General features: G+C 43.4%; 1 protein-coding gene across 2 annotated transcripts in view; it reads right to left on the reverse strand.

Annotated features, from left to right (window-relative positions):
- Positions 1–19,425, reverse strand: part of SLITRK6 (SLIT and NTRK like family member 6) — a 56,651-nt gene that overhangs the window by 15,350 nt on the left and 21,876 nt on the right. The window contains exon 1 of one of the 2 annotated variants that reach the window (XM_014055301.2): positions 118–771. The exons of the other annotated variant lie outside the window; for it this stretch is intronic. The gene's annotated coding sequence lies outside the window, so the exon portion shown is untranslated. Of the gene's footprint in view, positions 1–117; positions 772–19,425 lie in introns of those variants that run through there. 2 annotated transcript variants of the gene reach the window in all.

Genomic DNA, 19,425 nt, shown 5'->3' on the forward strand with positions numbered 1-19,425 from the left:
CTTAAGTTACCGGCAAAGAATGGGGAAGGGGGCAAGGGATCCGTCCCTGAGGTTTCCGCGCCCACGAGAAACGCGGTTTCCTTACTTCATCGCCGGAGAGAGAGAACGCGTCCTTACCTGCACAGCAGCTACACCCACTGACAAAGTCGGTTATGGCACAGGATCAGCCGTTCCCTTCTCCCGAAAGGCAGACTTTCTTTCCTTCCCCCCCCCTCTTTTTTTCTCTCCCCCCCCCTCTCCGAGAAGGGCAACTCCCGCGTAGCTCTCTAGTCCTGGGAATTGAACATCCTCGGTCCAAAGGAGGCAGCAGCGCCAACCATCCCAGCGAGAGGAGGAGGAGGAGGAAGGAGGAAGGGCAGCCACTACTAGACCATCCTGTAAACAGTTATCCCTTCGCCTCAATTAACATGCACAGCAGACTTCCCAGCTGGGCTGACTTTCTGCATGTCAGTTAACCGTTTGCGGGCTTCGGGGTGTGGAGGGGGGGATGCAGGGAAATGAAACAGGCGCTGAGCAGGATCTGGAAGGGGGGGGGGGGGCGACGACGATGACTTCTTGCCTGCCTTCTCTTTTCAACCGATCCAAGCGGCGGCGATGTCCCCTTCCTCTTTCCCTCCGCTCTTTCTCGTTAGCTCCGTTTGTTAGCAGTCGGGGATGGCCGGAGCCTGGGGGATAGGCGCAAATAAGAGCGACTTCAATAGCCTTTTGACTCAGCCTTTAATAAGCCCTTCCCCATCGCAGGGTTGTTTTTTTTTTTTAAATCTGCCAGGGATATTTCATACAAGATGCAGCTCCACCTTAACTCAACCCCTCCTCCTCCTCTTCCTCCTGCCAATTATTTCTCCTCCTCCTCCTTTTCTTTCTTACCCCTGCCCTCTTTCCCAACCAAAACATAACCCGGAGGAGCACCTGAAGCTCCTGAAAGTAAAATCTAAGTCTTGTCTTCTCAAAAGCAACTGGAGATTCATTGCTGGAGGAAGGAAAGGAAATGCTTCTTGGGGTTTGTGGAGTCTGGTTGCCTGCCGCTCCATATTGAAATCTTGTTCCTAAATTGGTCCTCCATAATCCAAGCAGGACCAAACCCACCACCACCCAGAGAGGCTTATCCAGTCATTAATTACCTGTCGGTTGAAAGGACAGTTTTGTCACAATGTATTAGGAGGTCAAAGAGCAGGATGTGATTCCCGTTTCCTCCTTCAGATTGTTTAATTAGAACAGAGGCGTGCATAGAGTGGCATCAAATTTTGGATGGAAATAATGCTGGGTTTTGTAAAGGACTCAACAGCATTGGGTCAATCATCGTTTCAGAGGTGTTCCCGAACCCAGAAGGGCCGAAGGCAGAATGTGGGAGGCAGGAGTCACTTCTCCATTGAGCTTCCATGGGGAAATGTGGGTGTTGGAAACCTTCCCTTCCCTCCCTCCCTTCTCCTGGTTCCTTGCCAGTAGGCAGGTAAGTGGCACCAAAGAGTGAAAGTGAAGATCATATGACCATGGCAGCAATGTATCAGCAGCTGCCAGTAGCACTGAATCAGCCATGTTATCAAATTTCATTCCCCTAGGACTTACAGATCTTGGATTTTGGATGCATTCTTTCAATCAAGCCATTTAAGGTACCTGGGTTCAAATTTTTTTTTTAAACTTTTGATACACCCTTTCACCTACCTGGAAGTCCTGACAAGTAAATCTAGTAAGACAGTAAATAGATACGTGCACATTTTACTTTTGAAAACTCCGGCACTGCGTAATACTGGAGAGATCATCAAATTGATTTCTAACTGACTGCTTTTGAAACGTTCGCACAGTCTATTTATTTTAAAGTCCATGTCAGAAGTGGGAATATCAAAGAGCTCTCCCTCCCCCTCTTTCTTTAAAAAAAAAACCCTAAAGAAGAACTCCTTATTTAATATTCCTTTTATCTCTGCTATGGGTGCTTATGGTAGGTTTTTAAGTAATATCAAGGATGTACTTTTCTTATAGGAAAAAAAATTACAACCTTTAATCATTTTGCAAGTTACACATGCATTCTCGCCTCCCCTCCTTTCATAACTGTGGATGAACACTAGACTTACACATTAAGCTACTGTATTATATTAAGCTACTATATACTGTATACATTAAGCTACTGTATAAGGGACTGCAGCCAAGGAATTAAAAGACCTGGGGAGGAAAGCTATGGCAAATCTAGACAGCACACTAAAAAGCAGAGACATCACCCTGCTAACAAAAGTGCATATAGTCAAGGCTATGGTTTGCCCAGTTGCAATGTATGGCTGTGAAGGTTGGACCATAAGAAAGGTTGAGCACCGAAGAATTGAGGCCTTTTAACTATGGTGCTGGAGAAGACTCCTGCAAGTCCCTTGGACTGCAAGGCAATCAAACCAATCAGTCCTAGAGGAGATCAACTCTGACTGCTCTTTAGAAGACCAGATCCTGAAGAAGAAACTCAACTACTTGGTCACCTAATGAGAAGGAAGGACTCCCTGGAGAAGAGCCTAATCCTTGGAAAGATTGAGGGCAAAAGAAGAAGGGGATGATAGAGAATGAGGTGGCTGGATGGAGTCTCTGAAGCAGTAGGCATGAGCTTAAAAGGACTCCAGAAGATGGTAGAGAACAGGAAGCTCTGGAGGAACATTGTACATGGGGTTGGGATGGGTCAGACGCAACTTCACAACTAACAATGATAACAACAACACAACAACAACAACAACAACTGTATTCTGCTAAAATTTATACAACACACATACATTGGCCAAGAATTTCCCTGCGCTGATGGCAACAATACTAATTGAGATTCTCTCTGTCTTAGGAGAATGCCCAAGCCAATCGACTGAATCCAGTTGTGTTGTGAATTGGCAAACTATTTGTCTTAGAAGAAAAATTAGACTCAAGAAATCCAAAGCAAAAGATAACCGTGACGTCGAAAAACAGATTGAGGCATACTTGGGAGCAGTACAAAGATACTTGGAAATTGCCTTTGTACAGCAGCAAATCCCCTTAAGGTTTATTTATTATTATTCTTTAGCTTTATTTAGGAGCCAAGGAGCGTACATGTTGAACAAGGTATGTTCCTTGGGTGATTCCTGCTATTATTAAGGCTGCATGGTGGACTATGAGGACCTGGAGGAGGGCCTTCTCTGTGGCTCCTCCAACCCTCTGGAATGATCTTCCCGTGGAGATTCGGACCCTCACCACCCTTCAGGCTTTCTGCAAAGCCGTCAAGACCTGGCTGTTCTGGCAGGCCTGGGGCTGATGAGTTCCCAGCCCCATTCGAATTTGTTGTGACAGTTGAGGAGTTTTTTAATCTGTTTTTTGTATTTTGTTGTTGTCTTGTTTGTTTTCTTTGTATTGCCCCCTTTCCCTATCAGTTTGTTAGCCACCCTGAGTCCCTTTGGGAGTAGGGCAGCATACAAATTTAATAAAACTGACACTGAAACTATGTTTTGGTTTGCTTTGTTGTTGACATCTCGGTCATTATTTACTTGCATTTAAATAGAATGGGATTTTCTATTTGTAGACAAATGGACTAATACTGATAAAGAAGAGAACATTCTATAACAGGGGTGTCAAACCCGATTTCATTGAGGGTTGCATCAGGGCTGTGTTTCACCTTGCAAGGGGTGGCCAGAGAAGCTGTGGCCAGCTTGATGTCACTCGAGTCAGTGCCTGTGGTGGCCCAAGCACTCTGCCAGGAAAAACAGAGGGAGGGAGGGCCACACACAGTCCTCTTGTGCTCTGTTTTCACTTGCAGAGGGCTGCAGGAGGTCATTGCAGCCCAAAATGGAGGTTGGGAGGGTCACACACAGCCCTCCTGAGCTCCATTTTCACTGGCAGAATCATCACAGGCCAGTCCTTTGCTGTTTCCAAGGCAGCCCCGTGGGCCAGATCTCAGCACCCTGTGGACCGGATCTGGCCCACGGGCCTTGAGTTTGACACCCCTGTTCTATAACATTCTTATTACATAGGCACCTGCACTGGATAATTGTCCATAGCTACAGGAGTGTTATTAGTGGTGGGGTTTCATTCATGCATTAACAGGCTTATCAAAGTAGCTTTGTCATTCAGCTTTATGCAAGCATAAATATGTCTCACAGTAAGAATTGTTCCAGATATTCAAAATGCAGGCTTAAAGTCAGGTTCATGAATCAGAGTTATTAATCATTATAGTAATCTCAATCACAAACATTACTCCCTTTGATTAAAAACTGGGAATGTGTTCTGCTACAGATTTAGATCTTTGGCTGACCTTTGCAAAGAAAAGAAAAGAAAAAACACACCCACCACAACAAATTTACCCTGGGTTTCTCACCCCTCCCCCTGAGACAGAAGAATTATTGATGCGTAATTGTTTATCTAGGAGGGATACAAATTATTCAGCAGCTACAGTGAATGCGTTTTCTTTTCCTTTCCAAGGGTAATCTCAGAAATTATTGTCACTCTATCTTCAAGATATGAATGTGGTGCCCTAAACATTTATGACTTTTCTGATGTCTTGTATGCCAAAAGAGAAATTGATACATGCAACCGTGCTCTAAACTCTGCCTTTTATGAATTTGGCTGATGAATGCATGTCATGGACACTTAAATCAATCTCTTAATATGCTTTCTCCTTCTGTTTAGCTATCATTGCTCTACAGAAACAGTGTACAAGTACTGGCTGAAACCAAAGCTTCACATTTTAGTGGGAGGAAAAGAAGAAAGGAAGGAAGGAAGGAGGGAGGGAGGGAAGGAAGGAAGGAAGGGAGGGAGGGAGGGAGGGAGGGAGGGAGGAAGGAAGGAAGGAAGGAAGGAAGGAAGGAAGGAAGGAAGGAAGGAAGGAAGGAAGGAAGGAAGGAAGGGTCTATTATGACATTTAGGCTGCAGAAATTCATAGTACTGATAGAGAGCCCCTAAGAGATATTGGAAATTCAGGATTTTTACACCAACTAGTGGTTATCTGTTTTTGCAATCCAGATACATTAGCACCATTGTCAGGCCTGGAAGCCATATTTTGCATTGGGCCTTCAGGCCTGCCACATATAATGGTGTTGGAAACTGAGAGGGGGGATTATGGGAGATATAGTCAAAATAACATTCCTTTCTCAAAGAGTCAAGGACAGTTTGCCCTGCACCTGGAGTGGCGTGACTGGGAGACATCTCCAGTTGGGACGGTGCCTGTTTGGACCATGTGATGGACATGTGGGTGCTGGGCAAGGACTTGAACTTTCATTTGGGTGGGGAAAACCTGGAAGCTTTCAGATTCAAGTTTTCCCAGATATTCCAATATGACATCTCTAATAAAATGGAACTTTGAAGAAACTTTAGCCTCGGAGTCTTATTTCATTAGGGGTGTTACTTGAAACCCTGAGAACTATTTTGCCTAGACTGTTTTTCCAGGGAATGATCCTGATTATTGATTTATGATGTTTTTTTAAAAAACTTTGATTAATTAAATATATAAGCACATGAGTAAAATCACTCTGTTGTGATTTCATAATTTGCAGTGGAGTTTTTTTGGAGAAGCCATTTAGATAAATTCATCCTAGTGGCTTCCATTAAAATATCCACTCATTTCTCCATTCTTGCATTTATTTCTCCCACCCTCAGATTTACTACTGCTGAGAGCAGCACGCCCAGGAGGGGAAGATCCCTGCGAGGCCAGCATCAGCAGATACAGCAGGACCAGAAGCTGGGCAGAGACATGAGCGGGGAGGTGATCCTAATGTAAGACCTGAGCTCCAATGTCCCAGCAGCAGCGGAGCCAATAGGCAGGGAGCCAGAGGCCAGGGAGCGCTGAGAATTTGCTCTGTTGCAGTCTCTGACAAGTTGATGTTGGGACAGAGGGCAGGGCCAGTGGTAGCAGTGCTCCCACTCCTGTTGGCCCCTGCACTTGCTGCTTCCTATAGGTGAAAAAATAAGACATCCACAAAAACAAGGCCTCGTCCTTATTTTCAAGCCCAAAAGAAAATAAAACCGGGTCTTATTTTCAGGGAAACACAGTATATCTCCAACTGAGCAGGAGATTACATTCAGTAGAAGTAACATTTGACCATCTAGCTGAGGTATCGGCTTTACAAAGCATCCAACACATATGATTCTTGAGGCGAAGTTTGCCCATCTCTCTTCAAACTCTTTCAGATGCTCAAGAATTGAAAGTGCCTCATTATGTCCAGGTGAGTGGGAGATTACATTCAGGAGGAGAAACAAGGCTTTTAGGTTGCCATTTGACTATCTAGCTGAGGTATCGGCCTTACAAAGTGTCCAACAGGTATGATTCGTGAGGCGAAGTCTGCCAATCTCTCTTCAAATTCTTTCAGATGCGCAAGGATTGAAAGTGCCTCAATATGGTGGAATTATAGAAATGAATTTTCTATAGTCCTTCTAGATTACAAAATAGTTGCTTTCCATTTAGATGCATAAGCTGAAAGATAAATGCTCTTGCATTATCTTATCTACCTCTTGTTCAATTGAATGAAAGAGACTGCTGGGGGGAAAAATCATAGGCTGGTGAGTGGTTTTCTTTTTAGCATAATTACAAAGTGGCCAAGTTGCTGTGTGGCTAACTTGCCTTTTTTGAACAAATTTCTCTCCATTGGTCTGCAGAAGTTTTGTTTCCTACCCTTCAATTAAATCACAAAGAAAGACTTGGCTTTTTCCAATAGCTGTGCTATTGTCACTGCTAAGTGGGAATCCTGATTTTGAGAAATTGCTGGATAATTTCCCTAGAGATATATTTTCCTCAGGAAATAGTATCCGAATAACAATTAGCCCTTTAAAAAGATATAAAAGGTAATAAAGGTAAAAAGAAAAGAGTGTTTTGCAGTTTGAGATAAAATAAAAGATGGTTGAATTACCATCAAATTATAGCATTGGAAGGGACTTTAGAAGTCACCTCCTGCTCAGGGTAAGTTCTATCAGTGCATTTCCGACAGACAAACATTAAGTTTCTGTTTGAAGTTCTCCAGCAAAAAGAAAACTCACATATTTGTGTGGCACCTTGTTCCACTGATATCTAATAAGCCTCAGCTTTTTTGAGCATTGGTCTTTTGATAGTTTCTGTGAGTTAATGATCTTATATTATTTGTTCATGTATCTCTTTCCCCATTATCCATCCATATCCTTTTTATATGCAGCATTTTAGAGAGCTCAGATGTCATGGTATTGGATCTGGGTACTTGAGAGACCGCCTGCTGCCAATTACCTCCCACAGACCCATTAGATCTCACAGGGTTGGCCTCCTCCGGGTGCCATCTACCAGCCAATGCCACCTGGCTATTACCCGGGGGAGGGCCTTCTCTGTGGCAGCTCCGGCCCTCTGGAATGAACTCCCCACAGGGATTCGGACCCTCACCTCTCTCCAGGCCTTCCGAAAAGCCATCAAAACCTGGCTTTGCTGGCAGGCCTGGGGGTGATGAGTTCCCTCCCCTCTCGACATGTATGGTTGTGCGACTGTTGTCTACTTTTATTATTTGTATTTTGTCTTTTATGTTCCCCTTTCCCCCCCCCCCCTTGAATTGTTCGCCGCCCTGAGTCCTCCCGGAGAAGGGCGGCATACAAATAATAAAATACAAATACAAATACAAATTCCCATGTGCTATTTGAGAAAAACATGGGCATATTTCAGGATCCAATATGGATCAGAAAATATGACTTCAGCAACAGAGTGGTCAATGCCTGGAATGCACTACCTGACTCTGTGGTTTCTTCCCCAAACCTTTAACCTCAGACTGTCTACTGTTGACCTCACCCCATTCCTAAGAGGTCTATAAGGGGTACGCATAAGTGAACCAACGTGCTTACCGTCCCTGTCCTAACAACCACATTTATTCGTATCCATTTCATGTATTCATAATCTTGTATATACTTACATCTATTATCTTATACACACTTGACAAAACAAATAAAAAATAAAGTGGATCATGTCAAGCCAATGGGTTTTCTTCTGTGTATCATCACCTGCACTGTTAATTCAACTCAAGAGAGCAAGCATTGCACAGGACTGGTAATACGAGAAAATTATTCATCACACCTGAGAAAAATGATGGTGAATTTATAGTAATTGCAATAACACTTAGACTTATATACTGCTTCACAGTGCTTTACAGCCCTCTCCGAGTGGTTTACAGAGTCAGCATCTGGCCCCCAACAATCTGGGTCCTCATTTTACCCACCTCGGAAGGATGGAAGACTCAGTCAACCTTGAGCCAGTGAGACTCTAACTGCTGGCAATCAACTGTCAGCAGAATTAGCTTTCAATACTGCATTTTAACCACTGAGAATAACTAGAGGTTTAGTAGTATTGGAATATATTGGCCACTCAGTATTGGAATATTTGCCTTGGTACGGTATAAGATCTTTATTACGGTCAAAGACCAGCAATATACATTTGTTTTTACACTATATTAAAAATACTAACATTAAAATATAATTAAAATTACATTAGTATTCCAATGATATTCCAATGACAGAACCAGTTAGGAAAAAAAAATATTATTTAATGGCAAAGCAAACAAAGACAAATGTTCCTATCCTATTCACAATGGAAATTATAACCAATGGTACAATTGTAGGAATAGGGACATGGTGGCTCAGTGGCTAAGACATTGAGCTTGTCGATCAGAAAGGTTAGCAGTTCAGTGGTTTGAATCCCTAGCGCAGCATAACGGACTGAGCTCCCATTACTTGCCCCAACTTCTGCCAACCTAGCAGTTCGAAAGCAGGTAAAAATGCAAGTAGAAAAGTAGGAACCACCTTTGGTGGGAAGGTAACAATGTCCCGTGCACTTTCAGTGTTTAGTCATGCCAGCCACATGACAATGGAGATGTCTTCGGGCAGTGCTGGCTCTTTGGCTTTGAAATGGAGATGAGCACCACCCCTTAGAGTCAGGAATGATTAGCATGTGTGTCCGGGGGGGGGGGGGAACCTTTACCTTACAATTGTGGGAGAGCTTTCTCACTCTTTACTCTTCTTGTTCTATCTTGAACACAGTTTCTTTTCAGGAACTCTGGTTTTAGTTTAGCCCAACAGTCACTGAAGCTTTTCTTCATTTTTATTGCCAGTGGCATTGTTTACAAAACTGTATTTTTTTTTTAAAAAAAAATGCACTGACTTCTTGATACTGTTATAAACAGAACTGGACTATGAGTCTTGAGAGATTATACTGAATGAATGTCAACACTTATCCAAAGCAAATGCTCTCACCGGCTCAGAAATTGACAATAGCTAACTTGCCAACAGAGTTAAAAGAGGAAAAGGGGGGAGGAGAGTTTTCTGACATGAATCGTTTTTACAAAGTCTTTATAAACATCTCAAGTCAAACTGGAGCAGACTTTCCCTGTTATGTGGTAGATGTGTTTGCTTAGGCTTCATTAGTTCTCTTAGAAAGGTTCTGCAAACAGAGGGAGGGTGATTTTTTTTAAAAAAAAGGGGGTGGGTGTAACCCATCAGTATCATTGATGGAGATAATCTATGTGGTCATTAACATTCAGAACCAACTTGATGGTACATAATCAATTTCTTCTTTTAAAAAAAAGCATCATATAGATTAGGCCTTAACCACTTTCTCAATTCAAGAAGAAAAGAGTATAGAATAGAATAGAATAGAATAGAATAGAATGGAATGGAATGGAATGGAATGGAAGGGAAGGGAAGGGAAGGGAAGGGAAGGGAAGGGAAGGGAAGGGAAGGGAAGAGAAGAGAAGAGAAGAGAAGAGAAGAGAAGAGAAGAGAAGAGAAGAGAAGAGAAGAGAAGAGAAGAGAAGAGAAGAGAAGAGAAGAGAATTCTTTATTGGCCAAGTGTGATTGGACACACAAGGAATTTGTCTTTGGTGCATATGCTTTCAGTGTACATAAAGAAAAAACAAAATATATTCATCAAGAATCATAAGATACAACACTTAGTGATAGTCAAGGTTACTAATAAGCAATCAAATCATATTAGGAAACAATAAAACAATATAAATTGTAAAAATACAAGCAACATGGTTATAGTCATAAATGGGAAGAGATAGGTACTAGGAAGGATGAGAAGAATAATAGTAACACAGTGTTAGTAAATAGTTTGACAGTGTTGTGGGAATTAGTTGTTTAGCAGAGTGGTGCTGAATGTTTGGGGAAAAAACTGTCTTTGTGTCTAGTTGTTCTAGTGTGCAAAGCTCTATAGCATCATTTTGAGTGTAGAAGTTGAAACAATTTATGTCCAGGATTGAGGGCTCTGCAGATATTTTCACAGCCTTCTTCTTGACTCGTGCAGTATACAGATCCTCAGTGGAAGGCAGGTTGGTAGCAATTGTTTTTTCTGCAGTTCTAATTATCCGTTGAAGTCTATGTTTGTCTTGTTGGGTTGCAGAGCCAAACCAGACAGTTATAGAAGTGCAGATGACAAACTCAATAATTCCTCTGTAGAACTGAAACAGTTTGAGCTTTGGGCAAACTCTTTGGGCAGTTTGAGAAGAAAAGAGAGAACCATATAACTACGAATACAGGACTAGCATTTTAATTTGCACTTTGTTTTCCTAAATCTTGCTCCAGATCAGGTCCAGGTCAGAATGGGTCATCTTTGGACTGACCAGAGTCTATATGGGCTGTTATCAGTCCATCAAATCTGGTCCTTGCAACAGGACAGGTGATCTATTCACAGACCTAACATATGTAACCCTTTTCTTGATACTCACGAAAGCCAAGAATAATACTTGGGGAGAAACAAGGACACAGACATTAAAGAAAATGTCACATGTGTATTTTCCAGTAAAAGTTGTCTAACAGGAAAGAGCATCTAAGGCTTCACAATCCATTCAGTGGAGCTGCTCAAGCAGTTATTACTATTCTCTGCAAGCTAAGGTTAACAGAGGTCTTTTCCAGTGCCGGAATTTAAGATTCATTATTTTATTCCCTCAAGATGAAAATTCAGTCAAAAGAAAACATTGTAAAATGCCAGAATCAGTTTCAAATTAATTAGGTGTTCCACCCTCACTCTGCAGGGAAGCCTCTCTTTTTTTGCCAACACCCAAAGGGAAGGGATTAAAAGAAGAAAAAGGGTGCTTGCAAAAGAGACCAATGTTTCAAGATACACTAAAAGGACAGATTTAAGTTGCTTCTCTTTTCTCTGAAAAGCATGTTAGACGTTCCCTGCCACACCCTACTTTACCTTCTGAAAACTCTATTGTGGGCATGAGATTAATTTTCTTTCTGTTCTTTGTGTTCCTTTTTTAAAAAACAAGGACAATAACAAAAAGGCACCCTTCTTCCAGAGTGAGCAGATACGCTAAAGTAATTCTGATTAAACATCAGTGGTTTGGTCAGATTGAAACATAATGTGTTTGTTATTTTACACGCCTGATGTAGCTTCAAAACTTGGTGATAAGAAGGAGTCCTGAAGACAGTTGGCATGATTGTGACAACTTTCTTTTCAGGAACATCTGAAGGCTTCAGGGAAAGTCTTCCACTTCATATATCTTTAATACCAATTACCTCCAATAGACCGATTAGATCCCACAGATTAGGCCTCCTCCGAATTCCATCCGCCGGCCAATGCCAACTGGCGACTACCCGGAGGAGAGCCTTCTCTGTGGCTGCTCCGACCCTCTGGAATGAGCTCCCCATGGAGATTCGAACCCTCACCACCCTCCAGGCCTTCCGCAAAGTCCTTAAAACCTGGCTGTTCCGACAGGCCTGGGGCTAAAGAGCTTTTGCCCCCCTCCTCGAATGGTATGACTGTTGTGTGCTTTTAAATTGTCTATTGTTATGTTCGTCTTTTTATTCCCTGTCTGTACCCCCTTCCCTGACTTGAATTGTGAGCTGCCCTGAGTCCCCTTCGGGGAAAAGGGCGGCATATAAATGTAATAAATCCAATCCAAATCCAATCCAATGTCATATATTCCCTTTCATATTATGCCCTTGGCTGAAGAGTCACCCTCAAATTAGAAGGAGGATCAAGATGGAGCAATCAGGGAATCAGACACAGCTCCACCCTACCAACAATAGTGTGATGATATCAGGACTCCATATCACCTGGCTATGGTGATTCAGACCTTACCCTGGAGGCTCATTAACTAGCACATGTGAAGACAGAGCCCGAGAAATGCTAAGCTGCAGAAACACCTAGCAAAAGTTACCCAAGAACTTCCTGATTGGTCAACACTATTTTCAGAAGACGAGAGCTTTCTGTAAGTAATTTACTATAGTGGGTTATTCAGAAAAAAAAGAGTATTTCTGAGAGATTGTTGCTCTAGGACAAACCCTTGGCCTTTCTGAATAATAGATAAAATTGTCTGATTGGTCAGTCAGTTTCATACTTGAGAGAGACATTGAAGGGTTTGCAGAGAGCTCGAGAGAAATGTTCTTAAAATACCTAGATTTCTATTGTAATGATTTAGGCAGCTATGATAAAATGTTCTTCACTTCTTCGTCACTGCCCTGTTGTGGCTTTGTTCACAATTCCAAAGATATTTTTATTAGATGGTGGTGTGGAGACAATAATGTGGACCTTAACAGCAATAAGACCAAGGAGGTTATAGTAGACTACAGAAGAAATAGATCAGGCATCCAATCCTTGCTTATCAATGAAGACTGAGTGGAGTAAGTGGCCAGTTTTAAATTTTTGGGTGTTATCATAAAACCTGGGTCAGTGCTCACATTGCAGCACTGGTCAAAAGGGCACAGCAGAGATTATACTACTGGAGACTTACTTAAGTAACTAAGTACCTGTGCACCTGTATATGGTTACTTAAGTAACCATACACAGGTGCAGTAAGTATTTTAACTTACTGCACCTATGCACAGTTTACTAATTGTGCAGTGGCAGATAGGACAGCACTCCAGAGGGTTAACATCAGGGGTGAAATTCAGCAGGTTCTGAGAAACAGTAGCAGAAATTTTGAGTAGTTTGGAGAACCAGTAAATACCACCTCTGGCTGGCCCCAGAGTGGGTTGGGAATGGAGATTTTGCACTATCCTTCCCCTGCCTTGCCCACCAAGCCATGCCCACAGAACCCGTAGGTTTAAAAAAATGAATTTCATCACTAGTTAACATCATTGCCCAGAGGATTATTGTTCGTCTTCTCCGCCCTTTGGAAAAGCTCTATAGCTCGCTCTGTCTTAAGAAAGTTCAGAACATTCTTAAAGATCCATCTCATCCTGGGCACCCTTTTTTGAACTATTACCATCTGGCAGACGGTACAGGACAATCAAAACAAGGACAAAGAGGCTGAAAAAGACCTTTTATACCAGAGCAGTAACCATATTGAATTCTACTGTATAGTGTAATATGAATGCAGTATCAGGGATTTTAATTCAATTGTATAGCATGTGAAGGATGTGTTTTTATTTTATTTTTTATAGTTTTCTCATATGTGATGTACACCAAAGGTGGCATTTAATTTCATTGTATGAGGTGCAATGACAATAAACTAAACTAAACTAGATATATGTTTTGTGGTTATTTGCTTGTGTTATTTTGTCATATTTCACTTGACAACGTAAAGAGAGAGAATTGGCAGCTATCTAGCCTTTTTAGATCAGTGATTAAAATCAGAATTGAATATAAATAAAGGAAAACATCTTTATATAATCATAGTCATAGAATTTAGCACTCTATATTTTTCTACAGTTCCAAGGTTCATGTGTGATGGCTCCAGATATCCCTTCTAGAGAAACTGTAAGACGTGCCCTGGCCAAACCCTAATCAAACTGTCATCTCAGGTTTATTTCCCTAAGATCCAGTCTTATTCTGAATTGATACTGTAGGAATGTCCTGAAATATTGCTGATCAAGTCACCCAGTGCATTGATAGGTCAGTTTCAATTTTTGTCTCTGGTAGCTATGTCTCCCACATTAAAACAAACAAACACGCAAACAAACAAACAACTCTTTGAATAAATGGCCTCTCAACTCCGACGGTCCTTGGATGAAACCGATTATCTGGATCCCTTTCAGTCGGGCTTCAGGCCTGGTTATAGCACTGAAACTGCTTTGGTCGCGCTGATCGATGATCTCTGGCGAGCCAGGGATAGGGGTCACCCCTCTATCCTTGTGCTCCTTGACCTCTCAGCGGCTTTCAATACCATCGACCATGGTATCCTTCTGCGACGGTTGTGAGAGGTGGGAGTGGGAGGCACCGTCCTTCAGTGGTTCTCCTCCTACCTCTCAGACAGGTCACAGTCGGTGTTGGTCGCAGGGCAGAGGTCGACCCCAAGGCCCCTCAATTAGGGGGTGCCACAGGATTCTGTCCTGTCCCCCTCCTATTTAACATCTACATGAAGCCGCTGGGTGAGATCATACGCCGGCATGGGCTTAAGTACCACCAATATGCGGACGATACACAGTTGTATCTGTCTGCCCTGTGCCAACTCAGCGAAGCAGTAGAAGTGATGTGCCAGTGCCTGGAGGCTGTTAGGGTCTGGATGGGAGTAAACAAGTTGGCACTCAATCCAGACAAGACCGAGTGGCTTCTGATGTTCCCTCCCAAAGATTGGCCATCTCTCAGGCTGGGGATGAAATTATACGCCCCTCAGAGAGGGTCCGCAATTTGGGAGTCCTCTTGGATCCCCAGCTAACTTTAGAACACCATTTGTCAGCTGTGACCAGAGGGATCTTTGCCCAGGTTCACCTGGTGCACCAATTGTGACCCTACCTGGATTGGGAGGCCCTTCAGACAGTCACTCACGCCCTTGTGACCTCAAGACTGGATTACTGTAACACGCTCTACATGGGGCTGCCCTTGAAGAGTGTTCGAAGACTTCAGTTAGTCCAGAACGCAGCCGCACGAGCGATTGTGGGTCCACCCAGGTACACCCACGTCACACCTATCCTCCGCAAGCTGCACTGGCTACCCATTAGTCTCCGGACCTGCTTCAAGGTGCTGGTCGTCACTTATAAAGCCCTACATGGCATCGGACCTGGGTACCTGAGAGACCGCCTCCTGCCGATTACCTTCCATAGACCGATTAGATCTCACAGGTTAGGTCCCCTCCGGATTCCATCTGCCAGCCAATGTCGGCTGGTGACTCCCCGGGGGAGAGCCTTCTCTGTTGCAGCTCCAGCCCCTTGGAACCCTTACTACACTCCCGGCCTTCTGCAAAGCCACCAAGTCCTGGCTGCTCCAGCAGGCCGGGGGGCCTGTGAAATATCCAACCCCACGGTAACTGTGAATGTTGTGTATTTTAAAGTGTTGTTTTGTTTATTTATCCCCTTCCCTTGTTTATTGTAAGCCGCCTGGAGTCCTTCGGGAGTGGGCGGCATGCAAGACCAATAAACTCAAACTCAACTCAAACTAAATTAAACACTTATCTTATAGGCCAGGGGTGTCAAACGCATGATGTCATGGCATTGTCACATGATGTATCAGGACTTTTTCCTCCTTCACTAAACTGGGCATGGGCATGGCCAGCGTGTGACACATCCAGCCCATGGGCCCCAAGTTTGACAGCCCTGGTATAGGCATTGGGACGTCTGTATATAATTGCATATAAATAGAAACTATATGTGAACTTTTGTAAAATGATGCTCAAGTATGTGTACCATGTATAGGAAGTGTTAGCTTCTGTCTACTTAGTGCTTCATTGAAACATACAATTTAACCAGGTGTGCCTACATTTTGCATACAACTAATTTTTTTTTCTTAAATTATTTCAAGCAACGTAAGTTGCTTGTAGATGTGCAAAGTTTCAATTGCTCTTGAAAAGAAGAGAGGTTTTTTTTTCCCAACACAAAAGACTAACCTAGATTATTCTTGGGTTGAACTCATTATTACTTTCCCACAATATATTTAAACGATTATTCCAGTTTCAACAGTGTTTCACCAATAACATCTGGAGGTGTCAATCTTATTTATTACTCAAGAATCCCAGATGTTTTATCTTACTGCTCTTCGCATCTATCATAAAGAGATTGTATTTTAGCTCAGAACAAACTCTACCAGAACTACTGTTGTGGTTTTCTTTTTCTTCCTGCCGTGAACTATTTACACCACTGTGGCCAAAGAAGTGGTTTACCTTTTTTATCTATACACACTGATTAGTAGAAATAAAGATGCAAGGACAGATTATCTTAAGTTAGGATAATGCTTTAATGATGCCTGATTTTAATCATTTGAAGTGGGAAGGCAATCCCAATCTTGGTTTGCCGTGCTCTGAATGAGGCAGTTATTTCTAGCTGCATAAATTAGCACATTGTACATTACACATTGATTACTGTGTAGGCAGTTAAAACAGGTAGAAGAATGACAAAACGTAATCACTTTTATTTCCTAGAAGATTTGATTTTCTACAAAGAAAAAAATTGATAGCTTTAGGTGCAAGCTAGTAAACTAGAATTAGAAATCCAGAATGAGAAGTTGGCATCAGGCTAGATACTGAGAGATTGTGACTTCTAGTTCCACTTTAGGCACAATCCAACTGGGTGACTTTGAACCACTCATTCTTTCTCAGGAAGAAACCAAGGGCAAACAACTTCAAAATCTTGCCAAGAAAACCGCAGGGACTTGTCCAGGCAGTTACCAGTAGTCAACACTGACTCAAAAGCACAACAACAAGAACCACTCCTACAATTAATTTTGACCCTACAGCACTCAAGATATACTGTATCTGCGTAGAACTGGCTTCCAAGGAAAGGTGACTGAGGTTTAAGATCTGCTTCAAGATTTTCTGTGGGGAGTCCCTTGCTGATTCTGACACTAGATGAGAATCTGCCAGGCATCAATTTTTCTCCCCTTCATTGTGTCTCCTATATTTGGACAACTTCACAACTTTTACACTCCCATTTTACTGTTGGAGTTTTGTGTATGGGTCATTAACCCAGCATCTTGCCTAATTTGTCAAATGTAAGAATGGGGGGAAAAAGTTTCTTTTATTTTCATGCAAATATACATAATTTCTACTTCTCGAACAGAGACCAAAAAAAAAAAACCCCTTGTAAAATACAAATGCAACCTGACATTCAGACTGCAATTTTTTTCTTGTTCTTTTTTCTTCTTGTTGTTTTTCTGGGAATGGAAATGCAGATTACACACCCACCCACAGACACAAGAAAGACATGGACTAGACTAATTGAGACAATGAATGTGTTTGGAACAAAAGGGGTTTTAAAAGTTTGGTTTCTACAAAAGGAGAAACACACACCAGGTCGGACCTGGACTCCACTCCCGCAGATCCAGCCGAGACACAAGGGAATGACTTGGCAGACCATCTCTGGGTTGAGTTTCAGGATGTTGCCTCCGGGGATGTGGACAAGGCTATGCGAGCTGTGAGTGCCTCCACCTGTATACTGGACCCGTGTCCCTCCTGGCTGGTTGCCAACAGCAGTGAGGTGACACGAGGCTGGATCCAGGCGGTTGTTACCGCCTCTCTTCGGGAGGGGCACTTCCCCACCACGCTCAAGGCGGCAGTGGTGAGACCCCTCCTGAAGAAACCGTCCTTGGATCCAGCTGTTCTTAATAACTACCATCCAGTCTCCAACCTCCCCTTCGTGGGGAAGGTTGTTGAGAAGGTGGTGGCCTTCCAGCTTCAGTGTATCTTGGAGGAAGCTAACTATCTTGACCCCTTCCAGTCCGGCTTCAGGCCCGGTTACAGCACAGAAACCGCTTTGGTCGCATTGACCGATGATCTCTGGAGAGCCAGAGATGGAGGCCATGCGTCCATCCTGGTTCTCCTTGACCTCTCAGCGGCTTTCGATACCATCGACCATGGTATCCTTCTGTGACGACTGCGGGTGGTGGGGGTGGGCGGCACTGTTCTGCAGTGGTTCTCCTTCTACCTCTCGGACAGGTCGCAGTCGGTGTCGGTGGGGGGGCAGAGATCGTCCCCGAGGCCCCTAACTTATGGGGTGCCGCAGGGTTCGGTCTTATCCTCCCTGCTATTTAACATATACATGAAACCGCTGGGCGAGATCATTCGGAGGCACGGGATAAAATACCATCAATACGCGGACGATACACAGTTGTATCTGTCCGCCCCGTGCCAACTCAATGAAGTGGTGGACGTGATGAACCGGGGTCTGGAGGCTGTTAAAGACTGGATGAGAGCTAACAAACTGGTACTCAACCCGGACAAGACTGAGTGACTGTTGTGTTTTCCTCCCAACAATTCGGCCGACGTTCCATCACTCAGGCTGGGGGGTCAAAATTTATACCCCTCAGACAGGGTCCGCAACTTGGGAGTCCTCCTGGACCCACAGCTGAGTTTCGACCATCACTTGTCAGCTGTGACCAGGGGGGCATTTGCCCAGGTTCGCCTGGTGCGCCAGTTGCGGCCCTACCTGAACCGGGAGGCCCTCACAACAGTCACTCGAGCCCTTGTGATCTCTAGGCTGGAATACTGCAATGTGCTCTACATGGGGCTGCCCTTGAAGAGCATCCGGTGATTTCAGCTAGTTCAGAATGCAGCCGCGCGAGTGATTGTGGGCGCACCACGGTTCGCCCACATAACACCGATCCTCCGTGAGCTGCGCTGACTACCTGTTGATCTCCGGGTGCACTTCAAGGTCCTACTTACCACTCATAAAGCGCTCCATGGTAGTGGATCTGGCTATTTGAGAGACCGCCTTCTGCCGATTACCTCCCTCCGTCCCATCAGATCGCATAGAGTAGGCCTCCTCCGAATTCCATCCGGCAGTCAGTGCCGACTGGCGACTACGCGAAGGAGAGCCTTCTCAGTTGCAGCTCCGACGCTATGGAACAATCTCCCTGTGGAGATCCGCACCCTCACCACCGTCCAGGCCTTCCGCACAGCCCTCAAGATCTGGCTATCCCGTCAGGCCTGGGGATAAGACTTTACTCTCGCCCCTCCCGAATGTTGAATGAATGTTGTGTTTTTACTGCTAATTATTTGTTACTCACATTTTCTTTTGTGTTTCGTCCTGCACTCCCCTCCCCTATTATTGTAAGCCGCCCTGACTCCCCTCAGGGAAAAGGGCGGCCTATAAATGTTTAATAAAACTAAAAATTCAGGGGTTCTTTGAGACCCTTTTATTTTTACTACTAAGAAAATTGTAGATTTGATTGATTGGACAGTAATCCCTAGGAAATCCCTAGGGAAATTGATTGGACAGTAATCCCTAGGAAATACCAGGATTATAGATAAGATTGTAAGGTCTACAAGGGGAGATTGAGAAGGAGAAGAAGAAACAACTCATCATCTTAGAAGTTTTACCATGTTTCTTAAAATAAAAACATTCAGGAAAGTTTGTACGATTAAGCATAAAAATTGACTTGGAGAAAACTTTCCTTTTCATTGTTCCACTACATCTACATCTATGTATCTATATTTATATCTATATATTAAGAACATGCTTCAGAAGCAATGTTATTCTTGCTAGCAGTAAAAGGTTTCTCTTTAAATATTTTTAGCTATCTATCTTGATTCTAATTAAAGCTTAATTCCTCTACTCAAATTAGCATAAGGGTTCTTTTTAAATATACAGATAAATGTTTTTTATGGGGGGGGGGGGACTAACAAA

Source organism: Thamnophis sirtalis, unplaced genomic scaffold (assembly GCF_051295495.1).
Source record: "Thamnophis sirtalis isolate CommonGarterSnake01/CBP01778 unplaced genomic scaffold, rThaSir2_p1.2 scaffold_12, whole genome shotgun sequence".
Classification (NCBI taxonomy): Eukaryota; Metazoa; Chordata; class Lepidosauria; order Squamata; family Natricidae; genus Thamnophis; species Thamnophis sirtalis.